At 34.3% G+C, this 8,208-nt stretch overlaps 1 protein-coding gene across 13 annotated transcripts in view; it reads left to right on the plus strand.

Annotated features, from left to right (window-relative positions):
* Nucleotides 1-8,208, plus strand: part of ZNF438 (zinc finger protein 438) — a 161,689-nt gene that overhangs the window by 121,553 nt on the left and 31,928 nt on the right. For 2 of the 13 annotated variants that reach the window (XM_023536177.1, XM_023536182.1), the window contains exon 4: nucleotides 2,805-2,863. The exons of the other annotated variants lie outside the window; for them this stretch is intronic. The gene's annotated coding sequence lies outside the window, so the exon portion shown is untranslated. The remainder of the gene's footprint in view (nucleotides 1-2,804; nucleotides 2,864-8,208) is intronic. 13 annotated transcript variants of the gene reach the window in all.

The raw sequence follows: 8,208 nt of genomic DNA on the forward strand, positions 1-8,208 counted from the left end.
TATAATTTTTGACTCCCCAAAACTTCACTAATAGCCTACTGTTGAATGGAAACCTTATTGATAGCATAAACAGTCAATTAACATTATTTTGTATGTTACATATATACTGTATTCTGTTATGTTATAAAGTTATAAAGAAAATCATAAGAAAAATACATTTACAGTACTATATTATTTTTATCGATACTGTAAATTTATGTCATCTATTTACAATATGAATCATCTGTCACTACTTACATTAATACTATCTTATGTAGTGCAAAACACTGTAGATGTTATACATATTACTAACAATAGACATCAAGAATGATAAGGTAACATGAAAAAGAAATTCATATTTATTTACAGGTATAACAATTCATGCTTGATAATGAAGAAGCAGCACCATGATTGGTTTATGATAGCCTAGTGTAATTGATAACAATTGCTTCGTGGTAGTGAGAAAATCTCCAAAAATGTTTTCAATATATTTATTGAAAAATACCTGCAAATAAGTAGACCTACGCATTTCAAACCCATGGTGTTCAAAGGTCAGCTGTACACACACACACACATACATACACACACAATGTACAAAGAAAAAGGGGAAGTTCCACCAGCCAAGTGCCAAAGGTACTCAGTGATGACAAACTGATGTTTCTCTGTGAGAATACAGGTTTTTTTTTAAGACAGATGGGATCAGAACACACCCACTCTCCCAGTTTGCTTCACTTGTTATTTCATGAACATCTTTCCCTGCCAGTGTTTGTTGAGAACCACCTGTCTTTCTAGATCTACTGCATTCTTCTTGCTCATATCATTGATAATGTTTTTAGTAGTATATCCACAAGGTGAAATATTCAAAAGTTTTACAAAAGAGTAGAGTGGAAAGGCAATCACCCTCCCAAAAGTGCCTCCCAATTTTCCTCTTTCCAGAGGCAGCCACCCTTAGCAGTTTCTTATCCTTTGAAATTATCCTTTTATTTTTATACGCCTTTACATAATTAGACTAAAATTGATCCCCCACCCAGTCATTTATAGAGAAACTGAATGTTTAGGTTATTTATAGCAACAACCAATTGATTTTGTAATATCAGTGTTGGAGATTGAAATGAAAAGATTTCCCATTAGTTTTCTTTCGGTTTGGGGATTTCTTGCTGTGTGATTGTTAGAGGATATAATCTGTAGGTGTACAATCTTTGCCATCATTTTAGATCCTTAAAATGTAACTGAATGTTCCCAAGAGAAGCCCCACAAGGCCCTGCATGCCCCAGAGCAGTGCCTGCCACCCACTCTCACGCCTGTCTGCTTATCTCACTGTCTGCGTTGTGAATACAGACCTAAGTCTTGGGGAGCCCAAGAATAAAAGGCCTTGATGCTTTAATCTCAAAGCTAATTGAGGAGTTTACAGCTAATCTCTGAGATGCCTACAGTTGTTTTAATCTGGAATCACTTGAGTTAATTTGATTCCCTCAACTCAGTTTTGATAGTGCCAGAGCTTGGGGAATGGGGTGGGTAGCTGAAGTGGCAGTTTGTCAAAGGAGACCAGAGGTGGGAGTGGGTACCAACCCCTACCTGAGCCAACTTGGAGCTCAGAAGATGTTATGTATTGAAGTACTTTTCCTGGGTTGTTTGTGGGCTGCTAATGTTATAAAGTAACCATATGAACAAAGATTACCTAGAAACCCCCTGCCTCTCTGATAAACTCACCAGAGAACATGGGGTGATATATGTTTTGGGAAAATAGAAAGTTGTCTGAGCAGCCCTAGGCTGGTGCTTCCTATTTATAGGCACTATTTACTTTTGTACAAATTATATTCCTCAAAAAATGCATAGAAGTTAAGTGTGTAATGCTATATAAGAAGATATTCCAGAGTAAAACATTATACAATTTCTTAATGCATCATTTTTTGTTATAGATATATGCATAGTATAAATATAGTATACTTTGTAAATATCCTTTAATTTCATTTTTTCACATATACATGCTTAACTAAAGTCCATTGTGCTTCCAATAAATATTAAAGATTTGCCTACTTAAAACATCATGAACAATTGATATTTTTGCCTAAAGTTATGTTGTTTACAAGACCTCTGCTTCCTATTACTAGTATAATCACATTTACTTTTTTAAATTATAGTAAAAAAACACATAACATAAAATTTATTATCTTAACCATTTTTAAGTGTATAGTTCAGTAGTGTTAAGTATATTAACATGGTTGTGCAACCCATCTCTATGACTTTTCATTTGTAAAACTGAAACTCTATACCCATAAAACCACAAATTCCTATTTCTCCCTCCGCCCAGCCCCTGGAAGCTACCATTCTATGATCTGTTTCTCTGAATTTGACTACTCTAGATACATCATATAAGTAGAATCACATAGTACCTGTCTTTTTGTGACTGGCTTATTTCACTTAGTATAATGTTCTCAAGGTTCACCATGTTGTAGCATGTGTCAAAATTCATTTTCTTTTTAAGGCTGAATAATATTTCATTGTGTGTATATACCACATTTTGTTTATCCACTCATCTGTCAGTGGATACTTGGGTTGCTTCTTGGGTATTGTAAATAGTGCTGCTATATAGAACATGGTCGTGCATATATCTCTGAGATTTTGCCTTCATTTCTTTTGGATATATACCCAGAACCGGAGTTGCTGGATAATATGGTAGTTCTAGTTTTAATTTTCTTAGGAACCGCCATACTGTTTTCTATAGCAGTTGCACCATTTATCATTCCCACCAACAGAGCATTAAGGTTCCAATTTCTCCACATCCTCATAGTTGTCATTTTCATTTTTTTTTTCTTTGATAATAGCCATCCTAATGGATGTGAGGTGATATCTCATCATGGTTTTGATTTGCATTTCCCTAATGGTAAGTGATATTGAGCTTCTTTTTTATGCTTTCTGACCATTTTTATATTATCTTTGGAGAACTGTTTATTCAAGTCCATTGTCCATTTTTTAATCAGGTCATTTGTTTTTTGTTGTTGAGTTGTAGGAGTTCTTTATATAGTCTGGATATTATTCCCGTATCAGATATATGATTTCACAAATATTTTCTACTATGCCGTAGGTTGCCTTCTTACTCTGTTGATTGTTTCTTTTGATGTGTAGAAGCTTTCTATTTTAATGTAGTACAATTTGTCTATTTTTAACTTTTGTTGTCTGTGCTTTTGGTTATATTAACCACATTTACATTTAATCTTTTGTGCTCCATTAATTTTTCTAAAATAAAGCAAAATGTAATGAAATATTCAAATAATTATAAAATCACTATTGCACAGACAAAGATGGCCACTGCCTCAACATGAATTCTTGGCTGCCAAACAGCACCATCGTGCACGAGCTTAAACAACTGTTTCATCAGCTAATGTGAAAATATACACATTTGGAGTACAAAAGGTAGTTTGAGATGTGGATCTATAAAGTGTAAAGAAATAGATGGTAGGAACACAGTTAAATACATGAAAATAGAGGATCAAGAAAGCCCTCCTAAACATATCATTTTAATTGGAATCCCTGTGTATCCACAGTAAACCATGTGGAAACCTTTGCAATAAAAAACGGCCCTCTACTGCCTTCTACATTATTTTTTATCATCTTTCCAGTGTGGTGCTCCTCATAGTCAGTTTACTCCTTAAACAAAGAGAGGCAATTAGAAATTTTTATTCTAAGATTAAGTCTCAAATTTAGAGAAATAAAAGATGCTTTTAAAGTATATTTCAGCTTAAATTTTAGTAAACTGTTATAATTTATATAACATTTATAACTATAAATGTTGACTAGCAACATTTTCCTTTAACAACTAGTAAATAGAAGTTATCGAGACTATCAGCATTGTACAGAAAGTCCTATAGTATCTTTTCTAACTGCAAGAAAGTACATGAAGAACTAGTTCTTAAATGGGTTTCTGTATCTTCTGAGATATTAAAAGAAACTGGAATTTAAGTATTTTTTTCACATGCCATTTCTCCTTTTAAAATAATGTTACCATTGTACCTTTTTCCCTCCCACTTCCTTTTTCTTTCTTTGTGATTGCTACTTATTCTTCTTTCCCCTGCTCATTAGTTGCACACAGATGTTGCTATTCCTTTTCCTTGCCTAATTTTCCTTTCCACCCACCTAAACTCATCAGTCACTATCCTCAGCCTTCATCTCCGCTAGTAAGGATTGAAAGGAGCCCAATAGTCTGTGTGGGTATCAATCCAGTTCGAGGGCATTAGAGGACACACACGGCAAATACTCTTCAAGTGCCTTACCTTCTAAACACCTAAAATAGTTTGGGTATTGGAAACTTCAGCAGAAAAAGAAGTTACTGGGATATTCCCTGCTCCTTCATTTTCGTTTAGGTTTAAATAAATTGCAGTAGTTATGAGTAAGTCCTCAGTCAACAAAATAGGAAAATATTGGAAACAAAACAAGTAAACACAGATATGACTCTTGCTCAGTAGTCTACTCTTGTGAAGTTTTTCCTTCTTAAATAAAACTTTGGAATACATACAGCACTTCCTGCAAAAAAAGATTTCATGTATGCTTATTAAATTTTTTAGTTAAGTTTTAGGTAAGTGAAAACTCAGGTTTTTGAGTGGTTATGCTATTCTACTAGTCCTCTGGTGAATCATTTTGCTCTATGAGAGGATGCCATAATCTTATTTAGGAAGGTTTATTCATTAAAAAAAGGTACCAAAATAAAGATAGCTAGGGTCACAGTGTTTAATTTAATAATATTACGATAATAACTTCCGTAATTAGTTTCAGATTTGCCTTCCTTCCCAGAGGACAAGATTCTTTTAGTTTTTGATGCCTATTTAAAGCATGAGAATGACAGGAAAATTAATGTCATGACCTTTATAGCCTGTTTATGGTTTTGCCATGTCATACCCTAAAGGATTTAAAGAGTAGCATACATCTAAAATAAACCACTTAGTACAGACAAGTAAAAATTGGGTTAATTGGGTTCACCTGATCCTCAGCTGGTAGCACCTCAGTCAAGACACTTTTTTAGACAAAGGGTAACCATTTTTATACCATGAGATTAACTTTTAAACTATACTTACACATTCTGTAATGTCTTGAAAAGAAAAACATTTTAAAAGGCTAGTTTTTCAAATATGTAAAGCTTTTTTCCTCCTACTACTTTATCTGATTTGTCTTTTTCAATTAGGAAATCACTTTGTCTTTTCATTTTCATAGCAAGAACACACCGACACCAACTAAGGGGCCATGCTCTGTGACACTAATACCCACTTTGAGTAATGCTGGGGAACAGCTCTATCTCTTGCAACTAACTCTTTCCCTTTTCTAGTCTGTAAGGACTTCTCATAAACAATCACCCTTCTAAATCCTTGAAATGTGAAACTTGGTTTTCATTTTATTGTCAGGGTTTTTATATTTCAACAATGAGCAATATGTGTATATTCAACTAGAGTTGAGAAAAATATCTAGGCATGCTAAAATCTTTGCAGCTTTTGGATAGTTGATTGAAAAATTCCTGTAGCAATTTTTGCAAATAGTGGTTTTGAGGCACTTTCAGACATGGTTGAATAAATCAGTACAACTTCTCTGAATGACAATTCGGCAATATCCATAAAAATTTCAAATGGACCCAGAAATCTCTTCCTATAACTTTATCCTACAGATAGATTTGCACATGTTAGCAAAGATGTGTGTATAAGAATGCACACTGCAGCTTGTTAAGAGCAAAAGGTTGAGAACAATCTCATTGTCAATTAGCAAGTGACTGGTTAATAAATTGTGGTTCCATGCAATGAAATACTATACAGACTCTAAAAGGAATCAGGAGGGTTCCATAAATGCTGGTATGGAGAGCTCTTAAAAATATATTAGTGAAAAAAGAGTAGCATGTATAATATACTCTAATTTGGGGAGAGGAGGTAGTGGGTAGAGCATGTATCTAAACATGTTAGTTGATAGCCACACAGATGACTACTTCTGATAGTATACCCACAAAAGTGCTAAGTGTTGTTGCCTCTGAGGAGGATAATTGAGGTTATGGAATGAGAGGGAGGCTTGCTCATTTTTATTTAGCTTTTTCCATGTTGGAGAGAATCATTTTATGGTAACCTAAGTGTTATACAAATGCTTTCAGAGACAGAATTTTTTTAAATGTAGGAAATGCCGAAAAGGTAAATCTGTGACTAGAGTGTTCCAGGGAAAAGATGAACGTTTGAATTGTTTTAAAAGAGGAATAAAAATCACCAGAATCATTATTAAGCAGCAATTCACACACTCAAAGGAAAATGGAAAAATATAAAACATGGGTGAAGTAAGCAGGAATTTGAGCAAAGAAGTTTGTTAAAGCTAATTGATGGGATTTTAATTTAAAGCAGAATCTATAAAGTAGGAGAAAGCTAGAGATGGGAGCAGAGCTCAGAGAAAAATGGACTGTCCTGGAAGTGTTGTAAATGGGTTAGAATGGAAGAGAGGTAGGCGGTAGAAACTTGAGTTTGTTCCAGGTCCACTGACTGGTCTATGGTGATGAAACCAAAACTCTTTGGTACTTGGCAGCAGGTAAGATTTAAGATAGAAAAGGAATGTGAGGAATCCAAAATGATCTTATATAAATTTGCTATAAACCCGCTAGGTTTAAAGATGATTGTGTGACAATGTGGATAAGAGAAGAGCAAGAACGGTGGAATCGTGATCATTTCAAAGTAACGAGTTAAGTCCAAACTTCACTGAAACTCTGGCAGCCAGACTGATTGAAGGGAGCAAAATAATGAACTTTCACGATCTGTATCTATATCATGGACTGGCCATGTAAATGACAGCCTTTTAATTTTATTGTATTTATTGTACTGAGGCGTGTCATTTATTACCAAATGGTACAATTCTTTTTTGAAACGCTTTCATCTTCACCATGATTTTAATGTCACTGGCCTGACCAACTTCTTCATTCTTTTAGCATTAAGAAGCCAGGCTGGAAACTCTCCAAAGATGCTCTGTTTCATGTAGAAAGAACCAAATATTTTTCTTACATCTGTATCTTCTACATTTGAATAAATAAGAAATGGGAGGATTCCTGTTGGTTAAAACTTACCTAAAACTTGGGTCTTATTTGACTTAACTAAAATGCACTGGGGCCTTTTAACAGCAAAGCAGCATTGTCAACAACTTGGTCTCATAGATAATGTTGGAAATCATTGTTTCCCAGGAATAGACATCTAAAATAACATTGTATTTTAGAAGCCCCAAGCCTAATATTACAGAAGTTGAAGAAAATAGGACATTTTTTACATTTACCTGTTACAATTTTTAAGTCATTTTAGGAGAGTGGTTCAGTCCTTCTAAAAACACAAATAGGCAATCTGTAGAGATTAAAGAAAATTTATTACTGAAAAAAATTAACTTGATCAATTTTTGTCATTTTAAGTGGTAGACAAGTAAGCAGTGGCAAAATTAATGAGACATTCCTTCAGATTTCAAAAACACTATTTGTTAAAAAAAGTGATTCTGAATTTTAGAAAATGTCTATTGAAAATAAGATTTAACTGCTATGAAAAGCACTAAATGGAACTGTGCAAGTATTGTTAAATAATTTCTAGGACTCTTGTTTTTACAGGTTTATTGACATTTATTCAATAAACATTAAACCTTATATACAAAGTCACTTTTAAGTTCTGGAAATATAAAGATAAATATAGGATTGTCCCTGCCGTCAAGAAACTAACAAATTTAAGGGGAAAATGGACAGTTTAAATAGGTGCCACGTGCTAAGAGTCAGTCAGAGTATGTTGGAAGATAATGGGATAGATCAATAGAAAATTTTCTAATTGCCCAGGTAGATGTTGCACAAGAGCTGAGTAGGAATTATACAGCAAGGTGGAAGAGAAAGCCATTCCATGAAGAATTGTGGAGACATGTGAGAGCCGGCCTCCCTGGCTGACGTCTGAGGTACACCTCTTAATAATATAGTGGTGATAACCATACCAGCCAGTGTGTGAAAGGCTTCATGTGCTGTGCAAAAGAGGTTGGGCTTTATCTTTTGGACACCAGGGAGCCACTGAAGAATTTGAACCATAGGAAAAACATGATTAGATTTGTATTAAAAAGATCCTTGTCTGTTGGGTAAAGATGATGATTGAACTCAACTGAAGCTCTAGAAGATAAACTTAAGGAATTTCTTCAGAAAGAGCAAAAGTAAAAGAGGTAAAGCATGGAGAATGTGTATGTGTGTGTGTGTGTGTGTGTGTGTGT

The sequence above is a fragment of the Pteropus vampyrus genome, unplaced genomic scaffold (assembly GCF_000151845.1).
Source record: "Pteropus vampyrus isolate Shadow unplaced genomic scaffold, Pvam_2.0 Scaffold150, whole genome shotgun sequence".
In the NCBI taxonomy this organism is placed as follows: domain Eukaryota; kingdom Metazoa; phylum Chordata; class Mammalia; order Chiroptera; family Pteropodidae; genus Pteropus; species Pteropus vampyrus.